General features: G+C 36.5%; 1 long non-coding RNA gene across 2 annotated transcripts in view; it reads left to right on the plus strand.

Moving 5' to 3' along the window:
* Positions 1 to 12,973, plus strand: part of LOC125961724 (uncharacterized) — a 90,048-nt gene extending 77,075 nt beyond the window's left edge. For both annotated transcript variants that reach the window (XR_007472654.1, XR_007472653.1), the window contains exons 4-7: positions 7,651 to 7,722; positions 7,874 to 7,984; positions 11,460 to 11,524; positions 12,803 to 12,973. This is a non-coding gene — a long non-coding RNA (uncharacterized LOC125961724). The remainder of the gene's footprint in view (positions 1 to 7,650; positions 7,723 to 7,873; positions 7,985 to 11,459; positions 11,525 to 12,802) is intronic.
* The last annotated feature ends 1,755 nt before the right edge of the window (positions 12,974 to 14,728 follow it).

The following is a 14,728-nucleotide window of genomic DNA, read 5'->3' on the forward strand; positions in this document are numbered from 1 at the left end:
TTTGTCACCAAAAAACATTAATTTTGCCTTCATCCAGAAAGCAAAGTGGATTGAATATCAGGAGTATACTAAGTTTCTTTTACAACAATTGCTTAAGCTCTGGAAATTCCAAAGACTCTGATTTGGTAAGTAATTTCCAAACCAGGGCATAAAGGAATGTGTTTCTCCATGAATCCTGGTCAAATTTCTGAGTTTCTTAATGGAACTATCTCCAGGTTATTAAAAGAACTAGTGTTATGAAATAATGAACAAATGCTTCCATGACCAATGCTGGGGAGATGGGAATATGTTATAGCGTAAGATACCAGTTAGCCATACTTCCTTAGACGTATACAAATCAAGTGTATTCGAGGGATACATAAGTATGGGTTTCTTGCTATTCATTTAAATTGTTGAGTCCTTTAAGTCAGCTTGAAGAATCATTATTTTCTTTGTGAAATGGAAATTATGGTTCTCATATTACACAAGACTTTTGCCATGACAACATAATGGTCACAGAAAGAAACAAATCAAATCTCAAGCTACTATAAAAATATTTAACCTAGTATTGCAGAACCCTGACAACTACAATGGACAACAACAGCTGAAATGGTAGTGGGGGAGGGGAGGATTTTCAAGATCAAAACTGGCCCCCAAAAACACAAACCAAGGTTTTTCACTGAATGACCATTAATAATCAGTTAGTTTTACGAGTTCAAATATAAAGTATACCATTTTACCCTTTCCTCCACTGTTCTATTTTTTTCATCTTTAACGTCCCTGCATGTTTTCCAGCAGCTCCTTCAGTACATTTAGTAGAATCCCTCTTTCTGTGTGTTGGTCACTGTAATGCCAGGTATGTAAAAGTAGGCCTTAAACAAACAAACAAAAACAAACAAGCCCTCTATTCATTATATTTTTCAAAATTACTCTGGACAAGCCCTACCTGAAGCATTGCAGTAAACAACTTTGATTCGAAAAAGAGTAAAATCACTCACAGTGATCAATAGAAACCCTTGGATGCTGAACTTTTTATCTAATATTGGACCAACTATGCAATTTGGCACCAGTAAACAGGACTTGTATTACCGACTTCCTTTAACAGAGTTGGCTATAAACTCTTCTCTAGCTGTTGCTGCCATCGAGGATTTGTCTGCATATTTGAGGAAGAGAGCCAGGAAAAACAGTTGTCTTTGCCCAAGAACATAAGTCTATCCAGTAGTGGAATAAGCCAAGGATATCTAAGTGAGCTTTGGGTTTTACACTCAGCTTAAAAGTGATCCTTCCCTTGATCTTCTCAATGCATTTTCTTAAAGGTATTGAAAGCTGAACGTCTCTGAAGAAAGGTTTCTGCAAACAAAGCCAAGAGCACTCAAACCTCAAACCCATGTAAATAGGATCAAGCGTTTGCACTAAACCTCTTGTTCACTAGTAGCCAGTCAGCTAACTCAACTCTCCCACACACCCCAGCATGTTCTTTGAATAATAATTATATCTCCGGAGGGTTAAATAAGTGACCAGAAATCACATAGCTAGTGACTGGACTAGCAGAGTGAGAATTAGAATCGATCCCCAAACCCAAGCCTGTTCCTCCTGGCCATGCTGTTCCCTGTGTGCAATACATTATTTCTAGTCTTTACAACAAATTTAAAGAAGTATGAGACAAATAACTACCCTGAAGGAGCTTCATTCTCATTCAGGAAACAAGATGAAAACACATATTGATTAAATAATAATAAAACATTAAAGTAGTCCCAAAGGTCACACTGCACACAGAAGTGTCTTTAACATCAAAATTTCCCTGAAAGTTCCAACTGTAGAAAATACTAAATGTGTGTTCTGGAGATGATCAGTTGGAAAGGTTAACCCCTAAATGCTATTTCACTTAGGAAGAGCAAAAAAAGATAAAAGAAATTTGGGATTGGACCAAAGAGAGCCTTGATACATCATCTGGGCTCAATATTTTCTGATCAGGTCATTCTGCTGCCTGGGGAAACACAGACTCTCCTTTGAACACACTCCGTGTATTTTTCATTGTCTGTGTATGGTCAAGGTTTTCCCTGCATTTTAAAGGGATGGTTACTAATTGAATAAATAGATGTTGAATTTTTCAAAGGCTAGGAAAGCATATACTTACTGATAAAAACATATATTTTAATCATGCTTCTGGGAGCTAGTGGCCCCAACTCTTACTTTTTCCCCCAACTGGTGATTCATAGATAGAAAAAGTGACCACTTGTGCAAATGAGGTGGCTTAATATTTAGGTTAAAGAGAGATCCTTGGGTCCCTGGGTTATATCCAGAAGCCAACCTTGTGCATAATGTCACCATCTAGAGTAAGTAACTATTTGGTACTGAAGTTCCAAATACACACAACAATTAATATAACATTTTAATTTGAGAGTTATTAAACTAACACAGAAATGGTCATTTCCTTTTTAGAAGCCAATCCTTAAGTTCAGGAACTTCTAGTTTATAAATAGGGCTGCTGGGTCATGTAGTCATCCCTGCTCATGCTGAAGTCCTTTTGTAATAAACTATTTTATCCATGTGTTTATTTCTTCACTTTTTTATACAACCTCAAGAATTTCACATACAATTTAAGTAAGCCACAAATTGCTCTGACGTCCTCAAACTGCCCTCTCAAATTTGTAAAATAAAAATAACATTGAGCATTTGGATGGAGAACAGACATAAGAAGAAGAAGCCTCTTTGTATCCATATTATTTAGAACTTTTTATCTTTCTTTTTTTGTTAAAAATATGTACAATAGTATACTTTTCTGATTAGCAAAGGTCAGAATATGGAAATTAATTTTATACTACTCATTATTACTTATTTTAGATATATAAATAAAAATTGTTGGACCCAGCTTACCAAAAGTATCACCAAAAGCTATGCATCTGGCCCACGTTGTGTGGACCTTTCATAGAAACACTTTTACTGAATGTTTGATTTGTCTTTATTCTGGCAGTTACCAGTGAAAGATACAATAAGACACAATGTTATTTAACTGGCTTTTGCTTGAACTCTTAAGGTGTTATCAAAATGGTATCTTTCAGGCCTTGACTCTAAGAAAAGCTTTGTTTCTCCTGAAAGCAAATAAGAGTTTATTGAGATTGTGGGCTCCATAACTGATGTTGTTCACATCTTTTCCTTGGTCATTGGAAAATTCAGAATAAGTTGAACGAATATATTTAGTCAGGACCTAACAAAGTATATTTATTTGCAATAATTTAACCCCTGGCTTCATTTGCTATTCTACCCTTTTATCCTGAAAAAGTTTTAGTTTTTTTTTTAAACATGACATCTCCTACTGTATGGACTTAATTATGTCTCCTCAAAATTCATATGTTGAAGTCCAACCACCAATGTGATTCTATTTGGAGATGGGGCCTTTAAAGAAGTAATTAAGTTTAAATGAGGTCATAAGGGTGGGGCCCTAATCCCATAGGACTGGTGTCCTTATAAGAAGAGGAAGAGACACCAGAGACCTCTCTCTTTGTGCACAGAGGAAAGACCAGGTGAGGACACAATGAGAAGGTGGGCCTCTGCAAACCAGGAAAAAATGTCTCACCAGAAACCAACCCTGCCAACACCTTGATCTTGGACTTCAAGCCTCCAGAATTGTGAGAAAATACATTTCTGTCATTCAGTCCACCCAGTCTGTGGTATTCTGTCATGGCAGTTCAAACAAACTAATACACCTACCATAATCTTTTTTTTTGTTGTTTTATTAGCAGTCAAACATTCAAGGTAGGAAAGAAAAATTGTACTATGTAAGCCATGTGTCCATCCCTTCTTTTCTTGTCACCTTAGTGATATTGGTCTATTCTCTATCCTCACAGAGATTAATGTGGGTATGACATACTTCTGGGACATTTACCTGTACCATTCTATCTAATATTTGGAAGTTCTCTCTCCCTTTAACCATATCATCCTCTTTTATCTTTTGTGTGTGTCCAGAACAGGGCAGATCCTAAGGAACTGTGCTTTTTTATTCAAATAATAAAATCTCAGTTCATGTTAACCCATTTTTGTGTCTTGTAAATGCTCTAGTCTTAGGTTTCAATGGCTTTCTCAGCTATCCCTCCCTGGCCTAATGATAGCTGTTCCGTAAGTGCCAGGGATGGACTCTGATTTTAGTGCTTTCAGGCTGCTGCTCTCTTATAGAAACAAGATGATATGAGAAGAACATGCACTTGGGGTGACATCTGGCATTTTATAGAGTACCTAAAATCAAACACATCTCGCCACTTCCTTCTGAAACAGTATAAGTCCTCCCAAACAATCCGAAGAACAAAAAATTCGTACATACTTTACTGTGAAAACTTTATTACTTATGAATGAATAACTATGACCTTATTATGCCAAGAGAACATTTGTCCCTTCCCTGCCTTTAGTTACATTATGAATTATAAAAATTTCTACATTGACTAATAATACATGACATCCCACCAAAATGCCATCTCTCTAATGAAGAGGCAACTCCACTGACCAAGAGAGATAAGAGGAGATTTATAGTTCCTCTCACCACAATTATTGATATGAACTGAGTCATTTCTACCAAGTAAAGATGGCAGAAAATTGCAAAATTGATTTCCTAACACTGTGCAATCAACTTAGGACATTTATAACATATATTTTGCATCCAAAAGTAGCTTGCTATGTTAAGGGTGCTTGGTTGTTTGATCACCATTTGTCTTCGTTAGTTAGCTGCTATAACAAAATGCTATAGACTGGATGGCTTAAACAATAAGCTTTAATTTTTGGAGGCTAGGAAGTCCAAGATCAAGGTGCCAACAGATTCTGGTGAAAGTCCTCTTCCTGGTTTGCAGATGGCCACCTTCTTGCTGTATCATTGCATGGCAGAAAGAGAGATCATTTCTCTCACGTCTCTTCTTATAAGGGCACTAATCCCATTCTTGAAACCTCTACCCTATTGACCTAATTACCTCCCAAAGGCTCTCCTTTCATATACCATCATATTGGCGATCAGGGCTTTAACATAAGAATTTTGAAGAACACATTTACTCAGTCCCTAGCACCACTGCTTTGAGAACTAATGAGGCAAAAGCACTACTGTAGGAGATATTTCCTTGAAGTTGAGACAGAGCCATCATATACCCTGAACACTTTCAAATAGCTTTAGTTGTGTTGAAATGTTGGTCTTGCCTTTTTAAAAGAACATCTGAAACTCTCACAAAGTGACCTAAAAGGTCAAACTTTTGATCAGATGATAGGGTGAGAGCTTCTAGTGAGATATGTCCAAGAGTGTACTCAGTAGATGTTATTGTGACCAGGAGGTCTCAGAGAGCTCAGAGCTGTCAATGGTTTCAAAGATTTCAAAGGCCACTCTTCCTACTGCTTTTAATCCTAGACTTTAAAGAGCCACAAAGTTCTCAAAATGAATACATTTTGGAGCTAACCCTTGAGCAGACACTCTCTTTGAGCTTACCAGTTATTCTTGAAAGATGTATGGCAGTTTTAAGAGCTAGAATATTGACTGTCTTTGGCTTTTGAACTTGAATAGGACAAAAATTTTCTATCAGACTATTGAAACAAATATTGCTCTTGACTTAACTCAAGAAAATGAGACCCAAGACCCTCAATTTTTCCTTGCGGCTAAGGTCCATTTCAATCTTACCTCTAGTTATTTTCAGTTTGAGTAGGAAAATCTCTAGGATAAAAAATTATTTTTTTCTGATTCTATAAAATGAATACCCAATATATGTGTAAGTATACAATCATACATTTGTGTCTGTGTGCATGTGTTTAGGTAGGTATGTGTATGTAGATATACCTATATATCTAAGATGGAAATTTGCATCTACTTGTTTTTAAATTTTTTCCTTTGGAAACTTAATTATTGCTTCTGTCCTTATTTCTCAGATATAATGCTTATACCTTACAGAACTTCAAGGATATGAGTGTTTAGAGGACATTGTCTTCAGCCATGGTTTAATTCCTTGGCACTGACAGTCTCTACTTTACTAAACCTTTGGTTTGGGTATGGTGACCTATATCAACTAAGAGTGGGTGGAGATTAGGAGAGGTGTGTGGAAGTAGGACACAGCTGACATTCATTTTCTTGTCTTTTAAGACAGAGATATATGGATCAGATTTGTGAAAATAATACGTCTAAGAGTGTCCTATTGATAGTGAAATAGCTGGTGATGAAAATGTGTTAATAAAGCATATATTTTAAATTAATTACTTCTAAATGTTTTTGATTGCTTCTTCATCAAGAAAAAGTATCTTTATCATGCAACCCAAACATACATAAATTTGTACTACTGAGGAAATATATATATTATCAGACATATGCAAAAAAAAAATTTAAAAATCATTACATAAAGATAAAATTACATTAATAATTTTATGACATTTAATAATTTCCAAAAACAGTTTGTCTCATTAAAATATTATTAACAATTGCGTTAGCCTGAGTAGTCCTTTCTCCCTTGTAGTAACAATGAGTCTTCACTGGCTTATCATAATAAGTTTATTTCTTACGCACACTAGAATACAGTGTGGGTACGCTTTTGTTGGTGATTTTTTCTCATGTAACTCCAGGCTGAGTCCATCTTGTAAGGCTGCAACATGCGGCTTCCACAATCACTTAATAAAAGGAAAGTAAAATATGATTGCACAAAATATTTTAAGGTCCAGGCACAGAAGTTAGTGCACAACTCTTCAACTTCCATTTCATTAGCCAGAATTCAGTCAAATCACCCTGATCTTACAGCTAATGAAGCTGGGAAATGAAGTCTTTATACATGTCCAGGAAAAGAAAATGATGGAGTAAAAGCCTACCATTGTTTCTGTCATAATCTCTATTTTTGCTATTATTAATGCATTTGATTAATTTAAAGAGGGCAAGACAAATTATAAGGTTAATATTTTATAAAATATTGATTTAACACACTATATTACAGAAATTCAGAGACCTGCTTCTAAAGTTAATTTATTTCAAAACTGGCTATAAGGGCAGTGATTGCTGAAAAAGTTACTTTGTAAAGTTATGTAAATTTGAATGGGAGAAGAGAACTTGAAAAAGGTATTTTTGTGTTTTATGGACCTTACAACTCTTTTGCCTGACAAGGGATTGTATTTAGCTTTCGACTGCCATTCACCGGCAAATTTATGTAGGAAACAGATGAGGTCCTGTGTTTTAATATTCATCCAATTTGATGTTAAAAAATAAAAATTAACTGTTATTCTTGTATACAGTGAATTTCCTAAATTTGCATCTGGATTTTACAATATTTTGGGTTCAGTGTTATTATATCTACTAAATATACTAAGCATATTAGAGTGATTAAGATGGAGGGCTATGAAGTTAGATTTTCTGGGTTTGAATACTGGCCCTGCTGCTTAATACATGCACAGCTTTGAAAATTTATTTCATGTCCTTAAGATTCAATTTTATATGACCCAAATTTATTTGATGATTAAATAAAATAACACACAAACCTGAGTACAATGCCTGACAGATAATGTGTGTCCAATATGTTAGTTTTGTTATAATTATTACTCATATATCTATGACTACTTCTACTGAATAGTTAAGGATATATCATATATATATACATATATACGTGTATAAAAACTATTTTTTGCAAAATTTATTCTATTTAAAAATGTTTAAATTTCTTGCTTCTTTCTTAGGCCATTCATGCTGAAATCTTCTGGCTAACCTCCATCATGTCCATGTTCCTCTTATGCGACATATATCTAAGGGTAAGAGTATGGATGTCAGAATGTGAGTTTTACTGAAACTCTTAGAAGGGTTTGCTAAGCCCCTGGGACATTTTATTTTTAAGCACTATTGTTAATTTATATATGTATATATTTAATTTTTTACCATAATATTCTACTGTGATTTTTTCAGTGATCCATTGAAAAGGCACTTCTGGGTCTTATTGCAGAATACAAAGAGAAAACACAAGAACAACAACAAAAAATTGTTCTATTTGTATCACGGTCTGCTCCATGACTCAAGGTCAGTTCTGAAGCCAAGAAAGAAAAGTAAGCCAAGGACTGAATTCATATTTGGACTATTGCATTCTGGGTGTGTCATGGAGCTTCACAACTTTTTAGGTTAGATTACTTTCTCTGTCCTCGTTTCCCCATGATCCATGTGTTTTTCAGGAAGAACTTCCAATGGAAAAGGCTCTGGTCCATACCAGCTGCAAGAAATTTGTTTATAATGATCAATTCAAATGAGAAACAGTGACTGAACACCTATCATACAACAGAATCTGTGCTAAGTGGCAGGACACAAAACAAGGAACCAAATGCTGGGTCTGCCTTTCAAAGGCTCAAGCTGCAGTGGAAGAGAGAGGAAAGAAGATGGAAAGGGAGAGAGAGGGAGAGAGAGGGGGAGAGGGAAGGGAAGAGAGGGAGGGTGAGGGAGACGGAGGGAGGGAGTGGGAAGAGGGAAGGGTGAGGGAGAGGGAAGGGTGAGGGAGAGGGAGGCTGGGAAGAAAGGAAGGAGAGACAGGGAAGGAGGGGGACAAAGAGGGATGTCCCATAGGACTTCCACGGAGATAAGCACTATAATAGGAGAACAAAAAATTGCATAGGAGAGGAGGAGATATGAGCCAAATCGCTTAAATAGTTCAAAGAAGGAGTCTTTTCTTGAGTCCACCTATGAACTAAATTCTCTATTTGATTTTGAAACAGTAGAGGAACATCCAGTTTACCATATCATATTCCTTTTATTTTAAAATTAAGTTTTTTTAACTCGTAAAGATGTGAGTTTACAAATTGAGATATTTGCTAAGTTTATAGTATATCTCACTGCTTTCAACAAGCCTCCCTAGTCTCATACACAGTATTAAAAAAACCCAGAACTCTTCTAGTCTCCCCCAGCCCTTGCAACTGAAAGCAAAGGGAGACAGCCTGTAAGGGAGTCTTCCTGGCAGCAAGTGGGGGTTATTTTGGGAAAAGTTCTGGGTTAGGGAAAAGTTCTGCCAATGGCTGCCCAGGCATAGCAGGCAACAGGTCATCAAGATATGCATTTACATTCTCATTTTACAGTTGAGGAAACAGTTACAGAGAGGAACTGCATTGCTCAGGTTCATATGGCTAGAAAGTTCACAACTGAGATTTGAACCATGTCTGCCTGATTTCTAAGCTAGTCCTTATTTCTACTATATTGTTATCATCTCTGGTAGCAGTTTCTTAGACTTCCCTTGTTTTTGATGGCTTTGACGGCTTGGAGGATTATTCGTTAGGTATTTTCTAGAATGTCCGTCAACTGGGATTTGTCTGGTGTTTTTCTCTTCATTAGACTTGAGTTATATGTAATTTCTTTTTGAGTAGTGGATTCTTTATAAGTGTGCTGTATATTACCCAAATGTTTGGGATTATTTTCTGCATATGTTATTATTATTAATTTCTAATTTAATTTCATGTGTAAAGAAAGAATGCTATTAACTGTTTTTTTTTTAAGTTTGCGATTCAAACTATGGCCTTTCATGATAGCGTTTTTAAAAATGTTTTTACTGAAGTACAGTCAACTTACAATGTTGTGCTAGTTTCAGGTGTATAGCAAAGTGATTCAATTGTACATATGCCTATATATAATCTAGTCTTTTTCAGATTCTTTTACACATTATTATAAGATATTGAATATAGTTCCCTGTGCTATACAGTAGGTCCTTGTTGTTTATCTATTTTATATATAGTAGTGTGTATCTTTAATCCCCAACTCCTAATTTATCCCTCTCCCCACTTTCTCCTTTGTTAACCATAGTTTGTTTTCTATGTCTGTGAGTCTACTTCTGTTTTGTAAATAAGTTTATTTGTGTCATTTTTTAAGATTCCACATGTAAATAATGTCATATGATATTTGTCTTTGATTTACTTCACTTAGTGTGATAATCTCTAGGTCCATCTATGTTGCTGCAAATGGCATTATTTCATTCCTTTTTATGGCTGAGTAATATTCTATTATATATATATACATGGTACTGTTTTTGAAGCACCATTTTTTGGAGCTTGGTGAATATACCAGGAGCAAGTCAAAAGAATGTGTATTATGCAGTTATTGAGTTCTTTTGTGGCATAAGTATCAGTTAGGGCCACATTAATGTTGTCCATGTTATCTCCGTCTTTTCTGATTTTTTTTTTGTCCAGTTCTATCAGTTGCTGCAAAAAGTAATAAAATCTCCAGCTATGATTGTAAGATTGCCTATTCTCCCTTTCTTTCTGTCAGTGTTTGCAGCTTTGCTATTAAATACACACATTTATGGTCTCTGATGAACTGGGATCATTATCGTTATGTGATATCTCTATTTTAATCTGGTAAAACTCTTTGCCTTAAAATTTATTTTATCTAATATTAATATAGCCACTCCTGCCTTCTTATGCTTCCTGCCTGCATGATATATTTATTTCCATTTACTTTCTTTATTCATATCTGTGCCTTTTTATGTTAAATGTGTCTCTGATAGAGTAGACAGTATATAGTTGGGCCTGACAGTTTTGTACATGGCGACAATCCTGGACTTTTAGTTTGAGGAATATTTTGAATTTTTACATGGCAGGATTGTGGACCACAACAAAGGACAGAATTATTAGCTTTTAATGTCAAAATCCATTTTCTAGGTTTTTTCAGTCTTCAGGTTAGAGATTTCATAAACTGGATAAGGTGAATAGGAGGGCAACACACAGAGGGATGAAGTTTACATTTTGAGATGCTGTCCAGCTCACTCAGAGTTCAGCAACATTTGCTCCCAGAGCCAATAATGTTTGGAGCAGTTGTATTATCACGTAGAAACTTCCTGGGTTATTTATATCTGCCTTGTACAACCTTGAACAAGTTGCTTTACTTCTCTAACTATAATCTTTATTTTCTGTAAAGAATCTCAACTTTTTTGGATTCTTGAATTCTTAGCTTAAAAATTTCTTCACCAGTGAGACCTATCACTATCACATGATCAGAAGTTTGCCTATGTTCCTTTTTCATAATATTTTCTATCATGGCACTAATCACAATTTGTAATTTTTATTTATTGATGTGTTGAACTTTTTCAATGTCTTACTCTTCCAATAGTCTGTAATATACATGAGGACATCTTTTTTTTTTTATTTTTGCGGTACGCGGGCCTCTCACTGTTGTGGCCTCTCCCGTTGCGGAGCACAGGCTCCGGACGCACAGGCTTAGCAGCCATGGCTCACGGGCCCAGCCGCTCCGCGGCATGTGGGATCTTCCCGGACCAGGGCACGAACCCGTGTCCCCTGCATCGGCAGGCGGACTCTCAACCACTGCGCCACCAGGGAAGCCCATCATCTTTAATGAATATTTTCATCTACAAATATCTAGTCTCTACTCCAATACTCTGACATTATAATAATTGTTATCATTTGTTGTGTATTTCTGTGTGCCAGACATTTCTCTAATTATTTCTATGTAATTTTCACAGCAACCCTATGAGGCAGATGTAATAATTTTTATGCTTATTTTACAGGTGAGGGAAACAACGTAAGATCCAAAATGTTCAGTAACTTGCCTCAGGATAAAAGCTAGAATAAGGTACAGAATTTGGCTCAATACTATTTTCTTAACTAATCCTTAGAAATAGTCTATACTCGGAAACATAGAGAATGGACTCGAGGACACGGGTGGGGGAAGGGTAAACTGGGACGAAGGGAGAGAGTAACATTGACATATATACACTACCAAATGTAAAATAGATAGCTAGTGGGAAGCAACTGCATAGCACAGGGAGATCAGCTCGGTGCTTTGCGACCACCTAGAGGGGTGGGATAGGGAGGATGGGAGGGAGACTCAAGAGGGAGGGGATATGGGGATATATGTATACGTATAGCTGATTCAGTTTGTTATACAGCAGAAACTAACACAACATTGTAAAGCAATTATACTCCAATAAAGATGTTAAAATAAAATAGTCTATCTTGATTCATAGGAACGAGGTAAGTGCTCAGAGAGTATTTTTAAATGGAAGCTTAAAAGCTAACTGTTTGAGTTTTGTGCTAAATAATTTACACAGAATCATCCAGTTTAATTCTCTCAACAATGTTATGGCACAGAAGCTGTTGTAATACTATCTGATGACTAGGGATCAAGTGACTGGACATAAGTCACACAACTAATTGTTTAAAAGTTAAAATTTTTTTTATATAAATTTATTTTATTTACTTATTTATTTGGCTGCGTTGGGTCTTCGTTTCTGTGCGAGGGCTTTCTCTAGTTGCAGCGAGCGGGAGCCACTCTTCATCTCAGTGTGCAGGCCTCTCACCGTCGTGGCCTCTCCTGTTGCGGAGCACAGGCTCCAGATGCGCAGGCTCAGCAGTTGTGGCTCACGGGCCCAGCTGCTCGGCGGCATGTGGGATCCTCCCAGATCAGGGCTCGAACCCATGTCCCCTGCATCGGCAGGCAGATTCTCAACCACTGCACCACCAGGGAAGCCCTAAAAGTTAAAACTTAAGTGCGTATCTTCTCCATTAATCTTCCTTCTACAATTTTTGAGAGGATAAAATATAGGAGGATTGTGAAGTTTCTTTGTAAATTGCAGAACGACTTCTGGGAGAGAATTCGAATAGAATAGAGTCATGGACAGTCTGTGGTAGGGAGGAAACATCACCTAAGCTCTTCCCATCTCTTAATATCACATTCTTTGAAATGAGAGCTTGCAACTCCTCCCGCTAAGAGTGGGAGTCTATGTAACCACCCCTCTATTCTGCTCTCGCCTTTATGACTTGCTTGGCCAATGTGACAATAAACAATGTGACACCACCAAAGGCTGGAAAATCACTTATTTATTGGGGCTTTTCTGCCTGGTGCTTTTAGGAATACTACAACCATCGCCATGTGAATTAAGTCTGGCCGAGGCTGTGTGATAATGGAAGACATGTGGCCTGTCACCGTGCTGTCACTGATCCAAGCACCAGACCTGTGAGTAATGCCATCCCGACCACCTGGTCCCAGCTGAGGTGCTCCATGAGCCCAGACTAGAACTGCCCAGCCAACTCACAGAATTATCAGAAACAATAAATGTTGTTGTTTAAGACAGAGTGTTTTGGGATGACTGTTACATAGCAAGGATCAACGGACACAATTCCCACCTATAATATCCTCTTTTGTCTGCACCACCAGATAAATGTTCCACGTGGTAGTTGTGGTGAAGGAAGAGAAGTTGTAGTGAAGATAAAGTAAGCAGTGGGGATCAAGGTGCCCCATACTACGTAATAATCATACTATATAATTTACTTGTATTTAGAGAGAGGGAACTATGAAATCTACAGTGGCTAAACGTGCTAGGCTTAATTGCAAATAATCATGCTGTAGATGAAATGCTTGGGGTGATTATATTTTATTGAAAAGAATATTACAGAGGATCTTTTTTTCTGTTTTTATTTATCATCTTCATTGGAGTATAATTGCTTTACAATGGTGTGTTAGTTTCTGCTGTATAAGTGAATCAGCTATTGTATACATATATCCCCATATCCCCTCCCTCTTGAGTCTCCCTCCCACCCTCCCTATCCCACTCCTCTAGGTGGTCACAAAGCACGGAGCTGATCTTTTTTTTTTTCTATTATCCAAACACACTAGCTGGCTCATTTTTTAAGACATCTTGGAAAGGACATGAATTAATTTTCATGCTAAATTTGTTCTGCAATGTTGGTCTCATCTGAGGAATAGATGTTAAGAAATACTTCTGCAGTGTTTCCTCCATATCATTTTGTCTAATCCTCTTTTAAACAGAAGGCCTCTCATATAAATGCAAATCTTTGTTGTTACTTAAAACTGTAGATAGAATTTATTTAATAAATGGTAAACATTGCCAAGATGATGGTAGTGAGCTCACAAATCCAAACATACAGTTGACTATCGTCGATCAGAGATAAATTGGATATTTTTATCATAAAACCAACAGAAGTCCACTTAAAATATACAATACTTAACGAGTTATAGAGTTTATATTTGTCATTGTATGGGAGAACTCATTCAAATACCAAATGCCAGTTCTTTCTCCTTGGGCAACTAGGTCTAGTCTTTTATCTTTGGCCAGATAGCATATGCCATGCACGTGGAACAAACACACCAGAATGTAAAGAATTCTGCTTGATTCTCAGTACTATAATTTACAAGCCATGTTGTGGAGGATAGACTACTTAATAGCTTTGCAAATAAATTTTCTTATCTTTAAAATAGCTAATATTTATTGAATATTTTCTATGTGCCAGACACTGGACAATATGCTTCATATGGGATATCTCATTAATTCTCACAGAAACACTATAAAGTAGACTTTTCATTATTTTCATTTTACCTAAAAGGAAATTGAGGTTTGGAGAGTTTACGTATCTTGTCTAAAATGATAAAGCCTGTGATTTGTAGAGCCAGGATTCTAGGCGGTTCTGACTGCAGAGCCCAAGAGTGTGATTACTCTCCCATAATCCTTCTCTCTCCACCTACCTCCATTTCCCTTCTCTGGGGAATTTTCTACCGTTTCAATATCAAAAGATTATAATAAGGATAAAAAAATGAGAATGCATATGCAAGAGTTTATGTACTTGAAAGCACTATACATATTAGTATTCATTCAACAAATAATGATAAGCAGCTACCATGCAAGTTACAATTGCCAGACTTTATTTCAACCAACACAGTGTATAGATACAGACAGTTACTCCTGTGCTAAAAGTCAGAATTGTCCTCCATGACACCAGTGTCAAAAAGTTAGCAATGTATCCAAAATATTTTCATTGC

Source organism: Orcinus orca, chromosome 17 (genome assembly GCF_937001465.1).
Source record: "Orcinus orca chromosome 17, mOrcOrc1.1, whole genome shotgun sequence".
NCBI lineage: Eukaryota > Metazoa > Chordata > Mammalia > Artiodactyla > Delphinidae > Orcinus > Orcinus orca.